General features: G+C 43.6%; 1 long non-coding RNA gene across 1 annotated transcript; it reads right to left on the bottom strand.

The window, feature by feature from the left end:
• Nucleotides 1-5,769: 5,769 nt before the first annotated feature.
• Nucleotides 5,770-22,283, bottom strand: LOC142563906 (uncharacterized). Its single transcript, XR_012824440.1, has 3 exons — nt 22,219-22,283; nt 18,325-18,420; nt 5,770-5,935 (listed from the first exon to the last, which is right to left on the bottom strand). It is a non-coding gene; the product is annotated as an uncharacterized LOC142563906 (long non-coding RNA).
• Nucleotides 22,284-25,325: the final 3,042 nt, after the last annotated feature.

Here is a 25,325-nt window from a genome sequence, read left to right as displayed (position 1 = left end):
GGAGGCACACACACAGAAAATGCCATTGGCGGTACTACTGTCGGCGTCGTCAGGCTCGTCTACCGGGTAGCGAGACAGGCAGTGAGCGTCCTTGTGTACTCGGTCAGATTTGTAGGTCACAGTTTACGAATATTCTTGGAGGCGTAAGGCCCAGCGACCAAGTCTTCCAGTAGGATCTTTGAGCGAGTATGACCAACAAAGCGCGTGATGGTCTGTGATAACGGAAAAGGGTCGGCCATATAAGTATGGGCAGAACTTCGCAACCGCCCAAACTAGGGCCAAACACTCACGCTGAGTGATGGAATAGTTGCGCTCCGCGGGTTAGAGGAGCCTGCTGGCATATGCGATAACACCGTAGCCCCATAGCGTAGCCCCATAGCCCAGGAGCTATGGGGCTACGCTACGACGAATGCCACTGGCAGGAATCTGTGCAACCACCCGGATGAGCTAGACCTGGTCTTAATCACGGATAAGACACATCCTACAAGGGTTGGCAATTCTGCCTGCAGAGACACAACACCTGCCCTTACGTTCATTAAGAACAAAGAGCATGTTTCATGCACTAACACAAATATGACTTTTGGCAGCAATAATTACGTAATAGAAGTCAAACTGGAAGATGAGAGACCGAACTCGAGAATTCGAGGTGGTAGATTGGGACCTTTCCGTAAGTTAAGAGCCCAAAGCGGAAAAGAAACCACCAAACTCAATCTCAGACTGGTGTCAGGGCATCAGAAGGGACATTAAAACGGCGTCCAAAACAATTGTTTCAGACACTAATATAGAGGCAATAGACTCGAAACTTGCCCACTTAATATAAACCAAGAAAGCCATAACACGGAGGTGGCGGGCCCAAAGGCTAAATCGTAGGCTGAGAAAAAGAATCGCAGACCTTAACAAACAAATCGCACAATAGTGTAACCCCCTCAGCCAGCAACAGTGGGACGAGTTTTGTGAGTCAATCGATGGGAAAATAAGAAATGGCTAGGCGTGGAAATTGATCAAGCATCTGCTGGATAAAAAAGGCACTAAATCCGACGAGAGACACAGCCTTGCCAGAGCTGTACACGTAGCCCTTAAGGATCAGCCCATCGAAACAGTTGCCAATAAACTAATTGACAAATACCTACCCGTTAGAAATGAGCAGGACCAGTGACTTCCATCAGAATACAGGGGAGCCACTCTACCTGAACTCGACCAACCCTTCACCACATATGAAATCCGGAGGGTGTTAAGTGAACTAAATCGAAAGTCAGCCCCCGGTCCTGATGGAGTAACAAACAGATCACTTAGCAATCTCGATGTGCCGTCAATTGAATCGCTGACAGACTTCATCAATGAAGCATGGATCTCAGGCGAAGTCCCAGAAGAATGGAAAACTTCACAACTTATACTAATACCGAAACCGGGTAAACCTCCAAGCTTGGACAACTTAAGGCTAATATCACTTGCATCATACATGGGGAAGGTCGCTGAACACGCAATCCTTAAGAGGCTAAAGACCACTTGGAGGACAATAATATATACACTCACAACGTGCTGAGTTTTAGGTCCGCACTATCCACGCAGGATGCCATGGAGCAAATTAAACACCACATACTCGACGGATATTATAGAAATATTAAGGCCATACTGGGATTAGACTTGCAAAAAGCATTCGACAGCATCAAGCATGATTATATCCTCAAAACGACAGATGACATTGGACTCGGGATGAGGATGTTTAAATACACAAAATCCTTTCTCGAAGCACGCACGGCGAAGATAAAGGTCGGAGACGCAAACTCGGAAGTGGTTCAGCTCGGAGATCGAGAACCCCCCTAGGATCAGGGATCTCTCCCGTCCTTTTACACCTGTGCATGATTGGTCTGTTCAGAAAGCTGGTCAATGTTAAGGGCATTGACCATACCATATAAGCTGATGGTCTCACAGTACGGTGTGCTGGTGGCAGTGAAGGGCAGATACAGGATGCACTGACTGAAGCGATCAGGACGGTGGAAGAATACCTGAAACCCACTGTACTCAGGTGCTCTCCACATAAATCGGCTTTGCTACTTTGTAGACGTGAAAAAGGGGGCAGGCCTAAGGGCTGGAAACGTCTATCGGAAAGCAATATACGCCTGCATACAGGAAATGGTGCCAATATATCAAGAGTCAACGCGATCAGGGTACTAGGCGTTTTCATTGATGCAAACGGTGGAAACCATACGGAGGTCAAAAAAATCACCGTTAAAACGGATAACGCGTTCTGGATGTTCACACGCCTGGCAGGAAGACACAAGGTAATGAAAGAAGACAACCTAATGAGGTTAATCAACTTTTTCGTACTCTGTCATATTTCATACGCCGCTGCCATGTACAACTGGACGCAGGTTGAACTCAAGAAGCTGGACGCTGCGATCTAGAAGGTTGTTAAAAGTGCATTGGAGCTCCCCATTGGAACCAGCCCTGCAAAACTGCTCAAATTAGAAATACACAACACGACCATGGATATGGCGAAGGCTCAAGAAACATCACAAATAGCGAGACTATCTACAAACAGCACGGGAAGATCAATCCTGGACAAGATCGTGATCAACCCTATTAAAGATCCAGCACAGTACACTAAAGTTAACCAAGAATTCGCAGACAACATAATTGTCGCACTGCTACCGAGGAATATGCACCGAAAACATAACATCAACAGGAGAGTTGCACGAGCCATGGCGTTAATCAAGAAAATGGATAAAGGGGGCAGAGGAGCCTGCTTTTTTGATTCGGCTATCTACAAGGATCGAACTAAGTTCGTGGCAGCAGTAGTGAATCATCAAGTCAAGTGCATCGACTGCCCCACGGTCTACACTAGCAAACCTGAAGTCGCTGAACAAGTTGCGATTGCATTGGCACTAACAGACGGTAGATTCATAGAAATATATAGCGACTCGAAAACAGCTATTACAGCTTTCAGTAGGAGAAGAATTGCCCCACAGGCTGCCAGAATAATTAACAAAAGGCAAACAAATCTTACACGTTACATTTATTGGTTCCCGGCGCACCTTGGTTAACTTGATGGTATTCCTGTCAATTCAAATGAATCGGCCAAAAGCGTCGCCCGCGACCTTACAGACCCAGCCGCTTTCACATACGGTTCTGATTATCCTGAATTAGAGAACTTACAGGGAGATACGCTCATTACATACAATGAAATTACGAGTTACAAGTTTTTTTTTCAATTACTACACGGGAAGAAGGGAGTTTCTACCTCCTCACTATAGGCTAAACAGAACACAAGCAGTTACACTTAGGCAATGAGAGAGTCTTATTATTCACCTGCACAAATAAAGGAATGGTATGACATTGCTGACATGAATACTATATACAAAGCATGCAGAAAGGAGATATGCATGCTTCAACATCTGCTCTGGGAGTGTGGGTCGCTCGGCCCTGGCATTTCCCGGAATCGGTTTTCAGGAATGATCAGATCTCCAGATCATATCCCTCAAGTCCTGGCTGTCCAGTACGCCCGTGATAGGGCTAGGAGGCTTGACCTCCCGGTCCGAACATGGGACTAGCCAGGCAGGCGGCAAAACCTTGTACATGACAAGAATAAAGTTTTTTCTCCTCTTCCTCCTTCAATTTGGCAATATATAGCCAAACCTGGCAACACTGGCAGCGAGAAGACCGCGCGCACAATTGTACGAGCCTTGTGCACATCCTCTTCATGATACAGCGTGCGCGATCACGCGCGGCCGTGCAAAATAGGCTCTTGTTGGCGGAGTCGAAGCCGCCACGCCTCCCTCCCGCGCTGTCTCCCCACCGTCCTCCATATATGGGGTGCGATAATGAGTCGCGACTGTCAGTTGTTGTTTGGTCATCATACAACAGCGCACCAAAACAATGACGCAAGAAACCACAGACGCGCACAAGCTCGGTATCGGTAAGCGCTTGTGTGAGTCTGTCGTTTGTCCTTTTGCCCATGCTTTGCTGCGCTTTATCGAATAGAATTCCCTGTTGGAAGAGGTGTGGTGTGGGATTTTGCCTCGTAATGTCTTTGAAGAACTAACATGAGAAAGCATGAAGTTGATGGGGTTGATCATGTAGTGGAAGTTCTGCGCTTGTCCAGGCTGCTTCTTTCTTCATCCAATGTCATTTGTGCAGTTACATTATGCATTCATATATCGACCACCAACTAGCCCGCCTTTCTCTGTTACAAATGAGAAAGCAGCGTTCCAATAATCAAGGGGCGCTCTTCAAGTAGTTTCACTATTTACATTTGAAAGCCCTTTTCAACAAATGTCTTCTCTAAAATTCACCTGTAGCACCGAGCCTTTGTGGAGGGACGACACTCCTATCAACATTAAAGTTTGTAGATAACGTACAGATTTTTGTTTTTTCGTATTTTCAAACTCAATGAGAAATTGTCAGCCATATATAAATATATACATATATATATAACCGTATTTATGTGCCCTAGCAGAATCCTGGGAGTACTAGGGCACATAAATACCAAAGAAAGTGGATGGGGAAACGGCGCCGCTGTAGCTCAATTGGTAGAGGATCGCACGCGAAATTCGAAGGTTGTGGGTTCGGTTCCCACCTGCGGCAAGTTGTTTTTTTCATCCACTTCAATTTCCATTAATTTATCGTTGCTTTATTTCATTTATTAGGCAGAAGTAATTTCCCCTCTGTTGTCCTTGGTGTCAGTGTTTATTGGCTTCTTACGATATGCTTAATCAAAATCGGGCCCCTCGGTTAACCACCTTTCTTCTCGTACATATATATATATAAATAAATATATATATATATATATATATATATATATATATATATATATATATATATATATATATATATATATATCATTTCAAAACATTTGCTATCCACGTGTTCAGTTAGAACCAGCCATTATTTTCTGAATGGCTTTGCTTTCTGTCTTAGGCGAAAATCAAAGGCCTCTCGGAAAGTTAGCACGTTAGGGCATTTGAATTACGTTAGTTTACAAACAACCAAACCTGATGGTCCATACACTGTGCCCCTCTATGAAATGTGGAGCACTACGGTCTCCTAACTACTTAAAAGCAGATTAGGAAAATATTGTCAAATAATTCATGTCATTTGACGTATTTCTCCTCAAAGACCCCAATGCATTACCTGAGAAGAGGCTTTAGTACTTATTTTGGTTTCTCACAAAAACACACCATTTGGTGGGGCCTTGTGCGTTAGAATGGTTGAAACAATACTGGCAATAAAGTCCGTACTGATACCCGTATTTGATGTAAGTAGTGTGGTGTGCGAATCCTTTGGAGGAAATTGCTCATGACGTATTTTTTTAATGCAATAAGACACAATGCGTTGTGTATTTCGTTTGCAGTTACTCTGTTCTTCGGCGTGGGAGTTCAAATTCTTTTCGCTAATCCATCACCCCGTCAAGCTATCCTGTGAACCACGCGAAGCGTCACAGTTATGTCGGCTACTTCCACACCCTCCTCCCATCGAACAAGCAAAATAAAACCTTGCTGGGAAGACAGTCGCTGTGCTTGTTCAAGCGCCATATTCATCAATTTGAGTTGCTTTACCTGCCGAGGTTATGAGGGAACTCTGGGAAATAATGACACGTGCTGAAAAAAATCACGACATCTCAAACAATCTAACTTTTGAAAGTTTTAGAATAAATATCAGCAGTACGTTTACGCTAGAAATATATTTATAAATTAGATCATTGCTCAGAAAGAAAGTGAACATGCAGTAGAATAAGAAATGAAACTTGTCAAAGATGGTATAGCACTCTGCAGCTGATGTCTCGCATTTATTGACACATCATACAGCTACTGACATTCTCTCCCATCAAATGGCACATCCGTAGGGAAATGACAATAGTACTCCCAAATGAAATCGCACTCAAAATGGCTCCCTCTAGCCTTGCTTTTAGTGGTCCAGAAGAAGCAGTCTGCTGTCACTGAAAATTAATGCATAATTATTAATCTCTCATACATTTAAACTCCGAGATGAAGTAGCCAAACTTCCTCCTTTCATTTTACCAGAGCACGGAGAAGCAAAACATTCGAGAATACAGCGAATAACTTGAAATGCAATAGTTTTCATGCGATCTATAAATAAAACTATTCAAGCAAAATGATGTGAACACCAATAACTTCCTCGTGGACATACGAAAAGCGGAAAATACTCACCTAGAGTAAAACAATTACGAACGTCGCAGAGGCTACAGCCAGTGTACTACAGCCAAACCCACAGATCTCCGCAAGGTTAGGCAACTATTGTCTGTTTAGTTTTCGTGCCGCTGTTTGGCAATGAAATGCGCCTGCTTAACGGGACCTGTCCACTTATATTATTGCTTCACACAAACGCATCAGTGATGCAATGATAAATCTGGCCAATGACGAGGCGGATGCCTCACATACGGCATAGAGAGTGAAGTCGGGCGTGACCAATGAAGAACTGAAAGAATGTTGCCACTCTCACAGTTTCCAATGTCACACTGATTCTTTGTGTATACAGGCGCCTGTGCCACTACACGAGTGTTATCACCTGGTGATTATCAGGATAGAGAGCTTCACATTCTTCATCCACAGACTACGTTTCTGGGACTTGCACAAGATTGCCTACCACCAGACATACTTCGCGACCTTCAATATAGCTGGCTTGGCTATATAAACTTCGCGCACTACATATAGTGAACTTGCCTCGATTTCTCCCAACTATCTTCCAAGCTGTCTGAAGCAAGAACATGAATTTGCTGGCGCAGTCAAGCAACATCCGAGCATCGCAGATGTATTTGCAGTGACAACAGAGGTGCCCACTGCAGAGAGTTCGCCTTTGGGGTAGTTCTGAAATGGTGGACCACCTATCTCGTAAGCAGAAGTTACAACCAAACCTGTTTCTGCTGCAAATGCACCAATTTTTACTATTGGGTCGAGCTGTACCACAACCCGAGGCTCGTTTGTTTAAGTGGGTTTTAACCTCAACAAGAAGCGCAATAGACATTTCTGATGGTGCGTGTGTGTTTGTGTCTTTTCCCACCACAGGTTTGGTGAAATTCCCGAGCATCCGCCGCTGCTGCACTAGCCAGACGAGTGCTGGTATCGGGTAGCAACTAGTAAAGTTTGGTCACGCACGCTCGCCCACTGGTGCCTCGCCACTAAGGGAGTTTTAGGACTGTTGCGAGGACACCCAATTGAAGGCAACTTGGCGATATGGACCGATTGAGAAACTTTGATGGGAGCGATGTCGAGCAGCGGAGGCTCACTCGGGCCGTACAATACTGATCCCACAGCGTAATATGTACATCGGGCCGTCCGCGATTGTGAGCGCAGCCGAGAACCACGTAGCATCTTCACTTCGGAATCAAGCGCGCACTCAAGTACCTCGAAAACTCGAGTGGTGACACGCATTATAGAAGCGAATAAAATCCGCACGGTGTGGAGATCAGGCAGCTGACAAGACGAAGTCGACTCGAGCAGCAAAGCGCTGTCAGAGGTAGCTTTTTGTAGGCGTGAACAGCATTCCGGCCACTAAGCAGGCTAGCAACATTACAGGCCAAGTAATGGCCAGCATTGCGGAAACCTCGAAAGACTCTATACCGCTTAGCCATTCCCTTGGCGACGTTGTTTAAGAGTGTGATAGCTCCTTCACGAGGTCACATTTTATAAAATCTCATTCGGTCATCTCAGTTCGGAAAACAGACGAGTGAGATGGCTAGCCTGGGGGATAGTGACGGTTGTTACAGTTCGAGCGAGTATAGTATGCTTCTCTCTGAGAGAGAAATATACACAACGAAGCTAGCAGAAGAAAAGACTTGGAGCTTGAACTTGAGCTTGCTCGAAGTTAATTAGGCATCGTCGGTATATTGCGTGACAGGTAAGGAAACGTACAATCTCTGAGGACGTCTAATGGGTCTCCAACGTTTCTTTAGGCTCCTCCCAGGGCCATGTCAAAAGTTGCCATCAAACGGAGAGGTTCTCATGTGGCTTCATTCTGTGGAGAGCTGACTAGAAGCTCACCCAGTATCTACGGGACAAGGCGCTTTTCCGACTAATCTCCAATCCCATGGCCTACATAAACATTCGATTCACTGTCCAGCAATACGAGAACAATGAAGTGACCAAATCAATCGTTCTTCAATAGCCAGAGCTGTCGAAATCTGAGCATCAAGCACGCTTTTTGAATGCCAAGAAAGGGATATGTGAAAAACATTCGCGATATGTCTCCACCGCCACCAAGATTTAGAGGACGTGGCGGCACCTGAGAATAAGTACCTCGAGGCCCACATCGAGCTGATCTTATATGAGCACTTGAAGGCCGCAATAGCAAAAGAAAATAAATATATTTGGTTGCGAGAGGAAGTGCTGGAAGCAAGAAAAGAAACTACATTTTTGCAGCCTTACGGCGACGTCATGGGCAAAGGGAGCGCGCGTTGGTTGATATGGACCATTGGCGTATGGACAAGAAGGTGGTAAAAAGCAAAGGGCTGATTGTGCCGAAGGTATTCTGGAATGTGTAGGCACGTAAGATACAACTAGTTTGAAGCAAGGTACCTGACAAAGCAAAGCCAGACTTATGAGGTTGATTTTACTGGGGAAGCTGTAGGCATTACGCTGTTGCATGCCTTGTCATCATGATAATATCGCTAACAAGGATAACCACGGAGAAAGACTGTCAGTGCTTTTTGCAGCACATACCTTAAGTGCTCCTTGTATAAATCGCTGGAATGTTAAAATAAATTGCATCGACAAAGTGATATGAGTTATCATCCGTAGCAGTGCTAATATCGAATTACTGCGGGAAAGCATTGTTCCGGCGCACTTTAAAGCATCCAACGGAACAAACATTTGGCGTCAGCATTCAGTGGTAAGGCGCAGGCAAAGTTCGCTGTAAAACGACTAGTGTTACGTGGTGCAGGATTTTTCATTGAAGACGTAGAGGCCACACCTTTACAGTTGCCGTTCTTATCAATAAGCGAATAGGCTACGACTATCTCATATGGGCAAAGGTATTGCACCAGCTCCACGAACATAAAAGATGGGAGGAGGAGGGCATACGGGCTGCATCGATTCGAGCGCTCAGAGCGGAGAATTAGTCAGTGCTTGTCAGACAGTCGAAAGCTGTCCGTAAATCAGGCAAATTAGAGATGTTGCACTAGATGACCGTGACGGAAACTCTAGAAATATGTGACGATGTTGAAAGTCAGCAGAACGATGCGCGTTGATTTCGACGGAAACAGCGTAATGAAGAACTGCAAGCTGCGTGGGTCAATGCAGAAAAATGGAAGGAAGGCATGCCAGTCGTATAACCGCATGGGTAATGTATCTAACTACCAGTCTTTAACATCGTTCACGGACAAGAAAATATTCAACCGAACACATTGGCCGAACGAATCGGAAAGCGTCTTTTATTTGCCCAAACGAAAAGTTCATGAGGCTCCTGTCCTTGCGACCCCTGATCCTTCAAAGCCCGACTTTCGCTTTACAGACATTTCGTCTCACTGCCGGTGCTTGTCTTTCACTGATTTCACTGATTTTTTTTCCACTGAAGGACGGACAGTTCTAATTTCTTTCTCCAGATATTGTTGTATACTAAATTAAGCTCGATAGGCCACAGTAGAACTGGTATTATTGACACTAATTTATATATTAAGTAAGTGTTACACGGGATTTTGGGGGGATCTAGTGATTGTGATCACTGACCGTAACCCGCTTCCTCATATATTTCTTATCAAGCAGCATGCTTTAGGAACAGCTAGGCTTCAATTTTCCAGCGGCACGATGTGGCACTCCGCCACCATAATGAAAGCCATCACGTTACAGTGGTTCTATTGTCTAGACGTTCTAATGAGACTGGGAAGGGATAATCAGCCTAGGCACAATAGAGCACGCTTGATGTCATGGATTTTGGGGTTAACTGACAGCTTGAATTGGTTTAACGGACTGCAACCCAAACACGCTTGATGTTCTTGTTTTGTTCGCTTTCATAATTTGTGGCTGAACTCACCATGGGGACTTGTAAGCACGTTGCTTTATGTGCATGCACTTGCTTCAGTGACGAATGAAGTGCTGCCATGCCAATCCATTTTTTTCGTGCAAATTAAGTCGACCTGTTCAATCTGGAGGTCATCTGTATAGATTAATGTCACACGAGACCGAAATTGAAAAATATTTCTCTCTCGGAGGTAGCAAGATCACAATTTGAGTTTTGTACATAAGCAGCCATCGCGCTAAGTGATTGTTCTTCGCTAACGCAGAAAACACGAGGAAACCTCGTATGCTGTACCCCCACACTAGGTCCAGGGAGTTGGTCTTGGCAATTCTTTCCACTTGGCAAATTTTAACTCTACGTTGTGACGCCACCATTTCCCATGAAAATATCTTGAAAAGCACCTCCAGCCAACCCTCTTTCATATAGAATAGTTGGGTTTGTGTTGTTAAAATAATTTCCTATAAATATCTTGTAGAACACATAATTGCTGATCTCTCCTGCTAACCTCCCAAATATTATGTAGTCAATGACGCTAATAGAATGTTAGGTTGCTTAAGTCGCTGCTTTTGGAGAGAACCATCAAGGCTCAAACTTATACTGTATAAACCACTTGTGCGTTCTGAACTTGAATACACAAGTGCAATTAGTATCTTAGCATATTGGAATCTGGGAATCACCCTACTGCACGCTGTACCTTATGTACTATTTCGTTATTTTTATTTTCTTTAACCATACCGCAGGCCTATTCACTGGCCCAAACAGGAGGGATATTCCAAGTCTGAAAAGTGATGAGGCTCTACAAGAATAAAAACCAAGATCTGCCTGTAATTCAACCCTATCCAGATCAGCAATAAAAAGGCCACAAATCTAGAACATAAAATTAAGTATTGCTAAAGTTCAAGTAAGTTTCCAAATAGGTAACGAAAAAGAATAAGAGAGAGGAAGATCGAGGCCACCATTTCAACCCTAATCTTCCATCGCAAAAAGACTCCACAAATCGAGGACACATTACAACTCAAGGCACATTTCCTTGCAAAAAGTGCATTCCAGTTCAATGGGGAAGTCGTGAGATTCGAAAGTGGTTTGTGGTAATTCGTTCAATTTTTTCAATGTTTTAGGAAAAAAGCTGTTCTCATATGAGTTTGATTTTGGAAAAGTCCGAGTCAATATGTTGTGTTGTATGCCTTGTTCGCCTGGTAGTAACTTGCTGAATGCAATGCGGAAGGTTTATTGGGATTTTTCCAGAAAAAAGTTTATAAAGGAACAGAAGTCGACTTGTTTTGCATTCCAGTGCCTTGTAACATTGGAATGTGGTGTTCGTCCATGAGCAAGGAAGGAGAACCTCATCTTCTATATTTAGGGCATATCAATTTTACTGCTTTTCTTTGAATAGGTTCCATTTTTTCAGTGTCCTTCTTTGCGTAGGGATCGCACAGTGCCGACGCATATTTCAACATGGACCTTATACATTTATATGCTAAAAGATTTGTATTGGCGACAGCCTTCTTACGCTTTCTTTTAAGAAAAGATAACTTTTTAAAGTCGAAGCACAAATGTCGGTGGTATGTGTGTACCATGACATATTTTTCGAAAGGGTAACTACTAAGTACTTATACTTGTCAGCTTAGCAAATCCCACTCCTGCTAAGGTGATCCCTGAATACGTGGATAAATTTCTTTCTTGTGACACAGAGAAGAACAGTTCTTTTCCTTGTTTAGCTCCGTGCGCCATTCTGCGTACCCATCATCAATTGCCTGGAGAGCTGCCTGTAGACAATTATGCTCGTCCATACAAATCTTTTTAAAAACAACACAGTCATCTACAAATACGATTGAAACATCATTTAGTAACATATCTATTAAATCGCTTATATAATTAAGAACAACAACGATCCCAATACACTTTTGTGGGGAATCCTGGGGGTAAGTAATATCGTGCTGCATGAATAATTTTGCACTTGAACAAATTGTTGTCTGTCTTTATGATATGCAGCAATTCATTCTTCGATACTGAACAGTAGAGCAATGTACTGTAACTTCAACAATCAGTTACCATGAGGAACCTTGTTATAGTTCTTAAAAAAATCCAAGAACAAAACATTCACCTGGCCAGACATATCAAGAATACTAAACAATTCGTGAACTGCCGAGACTAACTGCGTGACTGTAGACATACCTCTTCGAAAACGGTCCTTGTAAAAGATGGTATCTTATATTTAACCAAGATTTGCTGCAGGTAACTTACAATAACATACTCCAACTACTTTCAACATTGACTGGTTATATAAACTGGGCGATAGTTAGTTATCTGAAGGCGACTCCCTTGTTTTATGAATTCGTACATTACGTGCCTTTCGCCAATCATATGGGATATCGTATGATCTCAGTGATAAGTTAAATATAAACATAAGAAATAGAGAAATCTGCGCAGCACATCACCTTAAGAATAAATCAGGAATGCTACCTGGTCCACTAGCAATCCTTCGATGTATATTGAAAACCTTCCCCAGAACACCCTTGCGTGTCATTATACTTACATCATTCGAGAGCGTTGATTAAGAAAAATATGATTACAGGTTTCTAAACTTCTGTTGCACAGCAAAATGTCCCCTTTATGTGCACTTTAAAAAAATATACGTTTCATAGTGCCTGCCTGAGCGAATTACATAGATAATTGTTTCATGATTCGTTGCGTACAGAGCCCTGAAAGACATTTGTCGTTCCTTGTTTGTAACACTTTGTTTACTGTTTTGTACCGTAGACAGGAACTGATGACAATTGCCTGCCCACCTCTATCGTAAACGAGATTATTATTTCTGTATTTACAGCTCTCATCGATGATTCTTGGGGACTATAACAGCGTCAGGTAACTATGCCCTTTTCACATTTCGTCCCCACTCCCTTCTCTAACGCCTTAGGGCATTGAATGTATTAAAATAAATTAATAGAATAAATGGCTATTGTTTTTTGCTGCCCTGCTTTATAAGGAAATATAGCTCAGTATCCTGTTGTTGGGCCCTTGTGAAGGTAAAATCGTAGTCTTCTACATTCTTCTGTCCATATGCAAATTAAACCCTGCAATGCTAATTTCTGTAACACACTTTTGTGTAGGGAGAGAGCGAATACATCCGGTACATGAATTCAGAAAACAATGTTTTAATTTCTTTGTTATCTGTTACGTTTCCATCGACCTTTAAAGACAATCCCTTCTGAACACGACTCTTTTTGAAAGCCTATGCGTTTCTTAACTCGTGGGCCAGTTTCTCGGCGTTGGCGCCGTTCACAGCGAGAAGGCTGTTCGGCTCTATTGGGGAAAGTGCACGCTCGTGTCCCAAGGGCCTACATATCTGTAGCTCAAAAATTTCACAAAAAGGTGAAGTAATTCACTTAGGCTCGAAAGCTCAAGAGAAGATCCAGCAAGTTTATAGACAGTTACATGACAAATGAATGTCTAAGGAAACAGCTTTGATTGGCGGAGAGAAAGGGGGAGAAACAGAGACGGTAGATTGAATGCAAGGGATGTTAAGAAGAAATACCAAGTATATTTACTAATGATGCCAGAAATATATCACGAGTGAAAACTTCTACAATAAAAAAAGAACAATGCCTATCTATTAGTACGAGAGACGAGTTGGCTGCTTTAGGACCAAATTATATCAGAAAAAACATTAGCAACAAGATGATGAATTTGTCTGGTGCAGCAAAAACCTCAATGTATTTATCACGTTTTAATTTAATGTCAAGAACCGACAATCACCGGTAGGAAACGACCACATTCCAGGTACGCTGAAATTAATAGTGGGTGGAAGCTTTAACTGTCGAGGCAGTCGATATAAGTAAGACGCGTTTAGAGTATGGGTGGAAAAAAAGCAGGAAAGTGACTGATAGGACCAGAGTCGTCACAGGTCTAGGTAACTGTATAATGTAGAGGTATATGTTTTATTCAAGAAAGAAAACATCGAGGAGCGATAGGCAAAATGCTAAACTGTGATAACTGTAATAAAACATGAACATCTACGGCAGGGTCAGTTACACTTTGCCCCACTACATTTCAAAGAAGAAGCCAGTAAAATTATCACATAATTGCCATCATCATCACGGATGGCGAGAACCCCCCATGGCTCGCTCCATATTGTGGAAGTAATGTCACGTCTACGGCACTCCTCGCTTTCCCTTCGTGAATACGTGGCGGGTGTCTGATGCCACGTCGCCTTTGCCAGGTTGTACACAACATCACAGAACCCGCAACACCGGAGGCGGTGCCTCACATGGCGCACTGCTGTGTGCCAGTCTGCGCCACTGTATGCTTAGAATTCCAGTGACCACCGGAGCGTGAAAGCGAACCGTAGCACTTGAAGCGTGAGCGCCATCCAGGAGGATGGTGGTTCAAACTCCCAGTTGATTCTTCGTTGTCTACATGGCGATCTAAAGTGGTATCTCGTTCCACGACTAAAGACCAAACTGCACACAATCTTGCCAGCACTCCAGACTCCGATATCTGTTTGGCGCAGATATCCGTGCTCGCGCCGCGCTTCGGGCTGACCATCTGCCCCGCACCATGTGAGCATGCGCAGGCGCGCCTGTAGGCTTGCCTGTACTTTTGGCCTCAAGGGTTAAAAATGGTTACACACTCGTAACCATCCTTGTAGTTCCTTAAAATGAAGCTTTCTTCGCCCCTACTGTTAGTGCTGCTGTCTCGCACACCGCATCGGGCGAGGGAATTCATGGCGCCTGTAGACATGACAAAAGCTCGGCGGAGAGGAAAGAAGATGCGACAAACTCTTTTGGACCTTTGCACAGCGTTGACTAGTAGCGGTCACACGCCCAATCAACACTTCTGTGCCCGCCGCGGTAGCTTTGCGGCTATGGTATTGCTTGAGGTCGCGGCCCGAAGGAGGCAGCCGCACTTCCACGGTGGCGAAATAAAAAAAAACGCACTTCCAGTTAAGTTGACGGGCACATTAAAGAAAACCACAGTGGCACAAATAATCCAGCGTCCGCCACTACGGCGTGCCTCATAATCCGATTGTGGTTTTTGTAAGTACGGCCCCATAATTCAATTATGGTATAATACTCCTACCACGGTGAGATGTGCCATGTGATCTTGAGAATATGCTCAGCCCTCTCAGAGGTTATGAAGTATGCAGCACAGCAACGCCTCAATCGAAAACCTCCCCTACGTGTTCGTGTACGACGCAGAGCAACGGCAGTTGTGTACGCAAAGTAACGTTTAACATCAACTCACAATTCTCGGGCTGGGCTAAACTTCGAAGAAATTAAACATTTGCCGTCAAGACCATTGTTATTATCGTCAATCAAACTAAACAGCACCGAAAGCTCATCTTACAGTGATTCCCACAATGCGTGGGATCTGCATATTATTTTCCTTGATGATTATAAAATTCTAAACTCTTGCCCAGGTTGTTTGCGCCTCCCGATGAGTCAAATTTTTCATCAGCCAAATGTAGTCGATAAATACTTAAAAACATTATTACATGCCTTTTATACTTGACGATTATACAATACGAGTACATTTATATACGGAGTAGAAAAATCACATTCGAATGTAGTTGCATTATTTGTGACACTTCAACAGCGCTTGTGGTCAGGCATAATTCTGATCAAATTTGGAGGTCAGTACGCTATTTTTAAATTCAATGATAGGTCAATGCAAAGAAATCGCCTCGCCCATGCGATATTTGATTGTCTGAGAAAGGGAGAAGCCAGCCCAATTACCATTTGCTACTCCACAGTGGGGAATGCCGCTGTCCTTCTCTCCACTTCGCTTCCAGATTGGTCTTTTATACGGCATATGCTAGTGTATTTCGCGTTTCATCATCATCATCATCATCATCATCATCATCATCATCATCATCATCATCATCATCAGCCTGGTTACGCCCACTGCAGGGCAAAGGCCTCTCCCATACTTCTCCAACAACCCCGGTCATGTACTAATTGTCGCCATGCCGTCCCTGCAAACTTCTTAATCTCATCCGCCCACCTAACTTTCTGCCGCCCCCTGCTACGCTTCCCTTCCCTTGGGATCCAGTCCGTAACCCTTAATGACCATCGGTTATCTTCCCTCCTCATTACATGTCCTGCCCATGCCCATTTCTTTTTCTTGATTTCAACTAAGATGTCATTAACTCGTGTTTGTTCCCTCACCCAATCTGCTCTTTTCTTATCCCTTAACGTTACACCTATCATTCTTCTTTCCATAGCTCGTTGTGTCGTCCTCAATTTGAGTAGAACCCTTTTCGTAAGCCTCCAGGTTTCTGCCCCGTAGGTGAGTACTGGTAAGACACAGCTATTAAATACTTTTCTCTTGAGGGATAACGGCAACCTGCTGTTCATGATTTGGGAATGCCTGCCAAACGCACTCCAGCCCATTCTTATTCTTCTGATTATTTCCGTCTCATGATCCGGATCCGCCGTCACTACCTGCCCTAAGTAGATGTATTCCCTTACGACTTCCAGTGCCTCGCTGCCTATTGTAAATTGCTGTTCTCTCCCGAGACTGTTAAGCATTACTTTAGTTTTCGGCATATTAATTTTTAGACCCACTCTTCTGCTTTGTCTCTCCAGGTCAGTGAGCATGCATTGCAATTGGTCCCCTGAGTTACTAAGCAAGGCAATATCATCAGCGAATCGCAAGTTACTAAGGTATTCTCCATTAACTTTTATCCCCAATTCTTCCCAATCGAGATCTCTGAATACCTCCTGTAAACACGCTGTGAATAGCATTGGAGATATCGTATCTCCCTGCCTGACGCCTTTCTTTATTGAGATTTTGTTGCTTGCTTTATGGAGGACTACGGTGGCTGTGGAGCCGCTATAGATATCTTCCAGTATTTTTACATATGGCTCATCTACACCCTGATTCCGTAATGCCTCCATGACTGCTGAGGTTTCGACTGAATCAAACGCTTTCTCGTAATCAATGAAAGCTATATATAAGGGTTGGTTATATTCCGCACATTTCTCTATCACTTGATTGATAGTGTGAATATGGTCTATTGTTGAGTAGCCTTTACGGAATCCTGCCTGGTCCTTTGGTTGACAGAAGTCTAAGGTGTTCCTGATTCTATTTGCAATTACCTTAGTAAATACTTTGTAGGCAACGGACAGTAAGCTGATCGGTCTATAATTTTTCAAGTCTTTGGCGTCCCCTTTCTTATGGATTAGGATTATGTTAGCGTTCTTCCAGGATTCCGGTACGCTCGAGGTCATGAGGCATTGCGTATACAGGGTGGCCAGTTTCTCTAGAACAATCTGTCCAGCATCCTTCAACAAATCTGCTGTTACCTGATCCTCCCCAGCTGCCTTCCCCCTTTGCATATCTCCTAAGGCTTTCTTTACTTCTTCCGGCGTTACCTTCGGGATTTCGAATTCCTCTAGACTATTTTCTCTTCCATTATCGTCGTGGGTGCCACTGGTACTGTATAAATCTCTATAGAACTCCTCAGCCACTTGAACTATCTCATCCATATTAGTAATGATATTGCCGGCTTTGTCTCTTAACGCATACATCTGATTCTTGCCAATTCCTAGTTTCTTCTTCGCTGTTTTTAGGCTTCCTCCGCTCCTGAGAGCATGTTCAATTCTATCCATATTATACTTCCTTATGTCAGCTGTCTTACGCTTGTTGATTAACTTTGAAAGTTCTGCCAGTACTATTCTAGCTGTAGGGTTAGATGCTTTCATACATTGACGTTTCTTGATCAGATCTTTCGTCTCCTGCGATAGTTTGCTGGTATCCTGCCTAACGGAGTTACCACCGACTTCCATTGCACACTCCTTGATGATGCCCACAAGATTGTCGTTCATTGCTTCAACACTAAGGTCTTCTTCCTGAGTTAAAGCTGAATACCTGTTCTGTAGCTTGATCTGGAATTCCTCTATTTTCCCTCTTACCGCTAACTCATTGATCGGCTTCTTATGTACCAGTTTCTTCCGTTCCCTCCTCAGGTCTAGGCTTTCGCGTTTATATTTATTTATCTTGACGCTCATTGTACTGAGCGTTCCATTGTAAGATCAATATCTCAGAAGACGAACGCTGGTAATTTCCACATTTCATGCACAAGTCCTCGAATGCGGTTTTTTCGTGAATCTACATAAAAATTCCCATGGGTCATAATTGTAACATTTTAAAGGCAGCTAACATGTTATATTCATCGTACATCTGGTGACTGCACACGTCACCTGAAAAAAATGTGTCCACCGAAAAGAATAAACCACACCTGCAAGAGGCATGCGGGCCACAACCCATGTAGTCCTAATAAACTTAGTCATACTTTTACTTTGAAGGCACTGTAAAGGAATCTTGACTGTTGTTTAAACATTAGGTGCTTACTTCCTCGTTGCGGATATTTCCCGATAATGATGCAGTCTCCATTCGCGTGCAAAACCTCGTACTCTGTCTGAGCACCTGAAGGTAGGCTTCGAGAACCTGCAAAGATAAGGTTCTCCTCAGTGTTCTCCTCAGTCTCAGGGATCACGCTACAATATAAAAGCAGTTGCGTAAGGCTCCTCGGCAGAGCTCAATTTTCTCCTTTTTTTATATGCTTGACCCTTACTATGTGTCTTACAAAATATGCAGTGTGTGGTATGTAGTCACTAATTTAAGCAGGCTTTATACGTCCTCTTGATATTTGCACGAACGTTCTCAGTGTAATACGGAATTCTAATATTCACGTTTGCGTTATGGCCCTTATCATTGTTGGGCTTATCTGTCGAAACGCTTCTTCTTCAGCATAAAACAATCTGCCACTTGAGTGTTTGCATCACTTGGAATAATATAGATTATTGCTCATGAATTTGGCTCCACATTGTTTTGTGCTATTTCAATCGTAGATTTTTATTACCTAATCATAGTAGGGGTACTTAGCTTAGAGATATATCTGCCTCTCCGTCCGTCTGTACCACAATCCACGATGTGCTCGATAGGTATACGTAGACTCCTGTGGGGGCTATATATGGGAATTCATTGTGGCCTACGTACGACTAGTGATATTTATGATTATGACTATGATATATATATAATATATACATATAAGTGGAGGTCTAATGTGGGACGCTGTCACCAACATCGGGCATATGCACCATGATGCCTGCTCCGGGGCGAGCACCCGTGGCACGCGCCGGAGTCAGCGCTGGGAGCTCGAAAGCAGTCGTGGTAGTTGGTGCCTGGTTAGACGAAGTAAAGGTGGTGCTATATGCTTGCCTGCCTGTGTGGCTCTCCGAAATCGTCAGTTGGCCCCACTGTGCGAGTCAAGGTGGACTGAGGGCCGTGGTTGCTGAGGTTCGCGGTAACTTGAAGCTCTCAGAGACCAAAACAGGCAGGCAAGCATAGAAGACTACCTTTACTTGGCCCAACCCCGGTACCGACTGCTGCGGCTACTTTCCAGATTTCCGGGCAAGCCCAGCCGCGTGCCAAGGGCGCTTGCCCCGGAGTGAGCTTCATGATATTGATGGCCTCTGTTGATGACAGCGCTGCACATTTATATATATTGGAAACAAATATTCGACTGGACACAATCATTGCACACAGGGTGACATGTCCCACTAGGGAGTTTATTTTATTTACAGTAGAGTGCACCCATTATCGGCTTCAGCAATATGATATATCAGGCACTTGTACAAGTTCGGATGTGATTTATATGCTTGAATGTTCCTTCTGCAAGGAGCAATATATCGGTGAAACAGGACAATGAACGTCAGATTAGACGGACATCGCGCCGGCACAGCTAAAAAAGCTTCTCCAAAACCGTCGCCGACCATTTCAACCGAACAGGTCATACCTTTGATGAACTTAATCTTTACATCTTACAGTTAAATTTCCGTTCTGAACGAGAAAGAAAATACAGAGAATCATACCTTATCCATTAGTTCAAGACATTGCAACCAATAAGCATAAGCGTTTCAAAGGGAGCGTTAGAATCTATTCGCTACGCTAAACTTCAAGCTATAGGCAACAACACTTAGTTTGATTTCTTGGCGTATCCCCCCTTCTTCTTTCTTTTTTTTCATTCCTTTCTTTCAGCTGGCGTGTCATACGCCCTTGACACGCCGGCTAACACGCGTGCGTTGACAGAACGGGGGGGGGGGGGGGTAGTGACCCTGGCTTTCACCTTGTGCACAGGGTTCCTTTACTCTCAATTCGACATGCTAACACACCTCTCGTTTCCGCACCCACCTGCCTCATACCCTCTCCCTTTTAGAAGAACCCCACCTATATATACTGTGGCGAGGAAAGCGTAGGTCGCCTTGAAGAAGACAAGTCCACTTCTCGAAACGTTGGCTCCTGCATTCACCTTGTTCCCGTTTTGCTAATCGTCTTAAATTTCCATCTCCGGCATTCCCCGTGTTTTCTCTGGCTCAATTAGAGGATATCTTCATAACAATGTTACCCTCGTTTACTGCCAGTTAGCGCTAGTCACGAGCGCGTTTGTAGCTGCTTTTGCTGCTGCACCAGTAAGCTGAACCAAAACACCTTGTTTACATATAGCGAAAATAAGATGCAGTTCATGTACTGCACTAACACCAATATTCATTAATGTTGAAAATTTCCTGGGCTTTGCAATAAATTGCATGTGTTGGTGATTCGCTGTGATATCACTGTGGCTTAGGATCTGCGCCCAATTGAGCACAATGACCTGGAATAACTACAAGTGCCACCAAGCTCAAACCCATGGGGGTTTCATAAAAAAGGCGGTAACTACAATGACAAATCTATGTGCGACGTCAAATATATGTGGATCCAATAAAGCTTCTGCAATTTTTGCGAAACTTTTAGAACATGTACAGGGGCCGATATCATTGACGTTTCCCAACATACATTGAGAAAGCTGCGCTACATAAACGTTATAAAAAGGAGAAAAAAAACTGACCTTCACCCAACTGTAGCACTGAGATAAAGGGAAAGCCCAGGCAGCTTTTTAGAAATGAAGTTTCGCAGGTAAAGAAGAATTTGTCCTGGTCCGGATTCGATCGAGACACCAACTCCAAGTGTGTCATTTGTGGTAATTATTGTATGCGAGCAATCCGGGATATCGTTTGTGTGTTTACGAACAACGTAGAATTTAACCCCTTGCCCTAGGAGAATTGTGAACGTCACTGAGGTCACTTTTAGTGAAAAGTGGTTTGTACAGCCTCTGGTGGGGGCGGTGGGGTCGGTGGAGGTTAGAAGAAATCTTAACAATGGTCTAGCAATGTGAAGTGTGTGTGGATGAAGTACTGCATTTGTAGAGTGTTCATATTAAGAGCTTGAAAGCGCTACATAAGGCAGAGGTTTCAAATCGACTAGTCATATAAGGAAAAACAACTTAAAATATGCAGGTTTTACAGGCAACTCTACTACTTATCGCAACTGCTCAAAAAACAACTTCTTTTTCTTTACATGCAGGAGAAACGTAGGTCGACAAAGCATGGCAACCCATGCCAATTTAGCCTTTTAATACATTCATTCCTTATGGATTAATCATTAATTCGCGCAGTTTTTCCTTGCAGGCGTCCGAGCTTCACAGATCCACGTAGTGGTTGTGAATGTGCGCATTTGCATTTCTGTTGAGGTAAAATAACACGTTCTCGAGCGTGCGCATCGAATGCCCACGCTTGTGGTGACTCACTCGCTCGTAGTAGTCCAACTAATATTCAATGTCAATGCCATCCACACCACAGAGTGTCTCTTGTCGGGAGGGTCCGAAAGGACAATCGTTCATGTTGCTTTTGTCGTGCTCCCCGACTCGTGCGGGATTGTGAAAACACTGAAGCCACGACCAGCGTATATTTACGTGCTCGGGTTAGGGGTACACCGCAGCCACCACTAAGCTTAAACAGGTATTACGCGTACGAAAAACAAAACCAAGTGAGTAAGTATGCACTACATACAAAGGTATCATAAAGCAAACGATCACCAACTCGCGCACCGCCTCCCCGCCACATCGTGTTCCTTGAACTAAAAGTGCCGCTGTCGCGTTTATGCGCAATCGTAGAGCAACATTATGCACAATGAGAAAGTTAATCTCACGAAAAGCCCGCAGAAGCAGTGTTATTAGGTTATACCAATTTGATATTTGGCCGTCTTTGTGCCTGGTGTGAGCACCTATTTGGCACATTTCAGTGTAAGGAGTGTATGGACGTTTATACTATTCTATATATTTAAATAGGCTTCAGTAGTAGTCAAAAATAAAAAGCAAAATACTGAAAGAAAATTAAACAAAGCGTGAGAAAAAGATTGAGCTCTCACTGAATGGATGTAGCTGGAGGGTGGGCGTTCGGCGTTCTCGATGAACCACGCTCACAGAAAGTCGCCTGAAAGAGAAAATAAATTCAAAATTTCAAATTTTATGTCACATTTAGAATTTCCCATTAAAAATCATTTATATCCAGCAAACAGAATGCACAAACGTGTGTATGACGTATGGCCATCTACGAGCTACGGTACTATAATATACAAAAATGTTTTGGTGATAACTTTGGTGTAGAATAGCGTTTGTGTTTTAAACAATAATCGTGTTTGATCGAGCTCTCCTCTACTTATGAATTCTTGAAGTGGGCACAACTGTGCATATCGCTATACTTAAAAATCCCCGTCCTATATTTCGACAAATCGTAATATTCATGCTGGGCTCTAGGTTTTAGTTGATTAGCCGGGGCTCGATGTTTTTTATATGCCTGTTCTTACCTCGCAATATGCGTACATGATGTCCTGAGAAGACATACGCGAGGACTACAGGCGCTGCCATGCCCTCACTTAGTGCGCATTCATGTCAGCGCCCAATTTTTCTTTTCCTTAACATACTACTTGACTAGCTCTAAAACTTATTGGCGCTACTGCAGTTCTTTAGCCTCGTTGGAGCATTGGCGTTTTATAACTACAAAAGAAGTAGTAAACAACATTGCGATTGTTGGAAGCATTATATGGCCCATTAACGTTTGATGGCAGCAAAAGTGACCAAATGATTACACCAAATGTGGCCGACGGAACAAGGAGTAAGAAACACGTCAAATACAAGGTTTCACGTCAAATTTCTCAAACGTTCTTGTAAAAAAATTTATGAAATTGAAAAAAGTCACTAGACTTCGGTCTGGGTCTGTATGAAACCTTACGCTCCGGGGTGCGCGACGGCTTCCCCGGTGCCACGGTGACTACACGGTGTGCCTAGTTGTCCCTAGTGCGTGCGGCATTATACACGTCACGTCGTACCCACCTGGCTGACGAATCGTGTGGCATAGTGCATGCATCGTTGGGCACGCGACGGCGCAACCAATAGGATTAACGTGGCGCCACGTCATGAGTGTTTAAAGTGAGCGTTCAAAATAAAAAGCATTAAGCATGTACAGCTTGGTTTCCGTTTACAGATTCCTGTGTAGACAAGTGGGATAATGTTGAAAAGCGCTCCACCAGATTCATCACAGAAAATATAAAATTCTCAGACACACATACACAGACGTTACGCTTGAAATCAGGTCTGCCACAATGTTCCTCATGTTGATACAAATAGTTTACATCGAACCACAACATTTCCGCCAAAGAAACGATTACAAAAATTTTGTGTTCACAAGTGTTGCAGTAATACATTAAGAAATTCATTGTTCCTCCCTTGATTAGCGAATTAGAATGCATACCTCAGAAAGTAGTTGATGCTTGCAATTTTTTATGGCTGTATAAGATACGCTGGCAAGCGTATGCTTTTATCTCTCTTAATCCCCCTACCATTATTTTATGAATAATTCAATTATAATGTTTATTTTTGTGGCTTTAGTGACCGTGGGTGCTGATTCTTGGCTTTTCTCTTTCCAAATAGGCAAACTAGTCCCAACGGAGTACATGCGCCGCGCCCCCCGCCGGGTTCCTTACCCCACCGTAAGGCTATTATACTGCCTAATGTCCTAGGTAGGACATTACGCAGTATAACAGCAAGAGCTTGGTGGCGCAACCGACTGCCCCGCTCCAGAGGGGACTCTCATAACATCCATCCATTCATCCATCCATCCGCGGGAGCATCGGTGTCGCCGGTGCACGCGAAAGAAAAAAATAACCAGAAAGTTCGCCTTGGCGCATGCGCGGCTGCACGGTAGTCAAAAACTGAAGGCTTATTGCGGATATGATTGATTCCAACTGCTCAATGTACACGTACGTGTACCTACCTCTAAAACAATGATCCGTTCAAGGCGGCCGTCGTACTCGCTAGTAGTCAGAAACTTCCGATCCGCTTAACAAAAGGCTCGGTATAATTAAGGTGCGCCTTCGTTTCTGTGAGTGTTTGTGTTTCGACTCTTTTATACACTCACACAAAGCTTCCCTTTATATGGATTCCAGCTATTTATATGGATTCCAGCAAAACGTAATCAACAGCAACGTTCGGGAAACTTACAATTATGCAGGCCATTCTTTCGATGAGAGATAACTTGAGGCTGTTAGCGGGCCCAAATAGGCCCTTGGATATCTACAATGTGCCCTGAACGGGGGAAACAAGGGCAAAGCTGACATGCTGAGCTTCTATCAGGCTGTAGTCGCTCTCAACTATCTTTAGTACATGTATCCACCGCGTGCGTTATAAGGCCCCGTTCAGTACGGCAGCAAAAAATTTCACTATGAAGATTGCTAAACAGAACTCTGACATAATTCTCTGCGTTTTCTTCCGAGCTAACTTGAATTTTCCTGTAGAGATCTCGCGACCAATCCGAGGACTGCGTAGCAAAGTTTCACAATTCTCCACATGAAATTAACAAAATTCGGTAGCGCCGTAGCAGCTGCGCCAGGTTGGCATTTATGCAGATTCAGCATATATAACATAATCTATTCTAATCGAAGCCTAAGTAAAAAAAATATGTGCAGATATGCTTATCTGCTAACGGCGATGCGTACAATTTGGTGATGACAGGCGTGTCAAGCAACATTCAGGGATTCTGTACCTCTCGTGTATCACTGGGACATACACATTCTCAAGAATAAGCCGAAAATGGTCACACACCTGCAGGCACATTAGAAATGGCAGAATCAGTGAAAGTAAAATAAGTAAACTAGTACTGGTTCGGGCGAGTTGGTAGTAATCGATAATAAATAGTTATTGCACACAAACTTAAAGACGAAACACGAGGAATTCGACGAACACAAAGGCTAGAAATTAACAGAATAATATTTGTAACATGAGAAGTTGTGTGGAATACCTTCTTATTACAAATGGCAAAAAATTATCGAAATATATTTACCCTCGAAATTACCGGAGGAGCATGCTTTAGTGAATTGTGAACGAACTTATCTCCATATTTTATCATATTTATCTACATTCCGGGACATTCCTATTCTGGAGAAATTGCCAAGGACCTTCTGGGACATGCTCAGTAGAC

Source organism: Dermacentor variabilis, chromosome 11 (assembly GCF_050947875.1).
Source record: "Dermacentor variabilis isolate Ectoservices chromosome 11, ASM5094787v1, whole genome shotgun sequence".
NCBI classification, from domain to species: Eukaryota; Metazoa; Arthropoda; class Arachnida; order Ixodida; family Ixodidae; genus Dermacentor; species Dermacentor variabilis.
The sequence above is the reverse complement of the archived record's forward strand: the minus strand, read 5'-3'. Positions and strand labels throughout refer to the sequence as shown.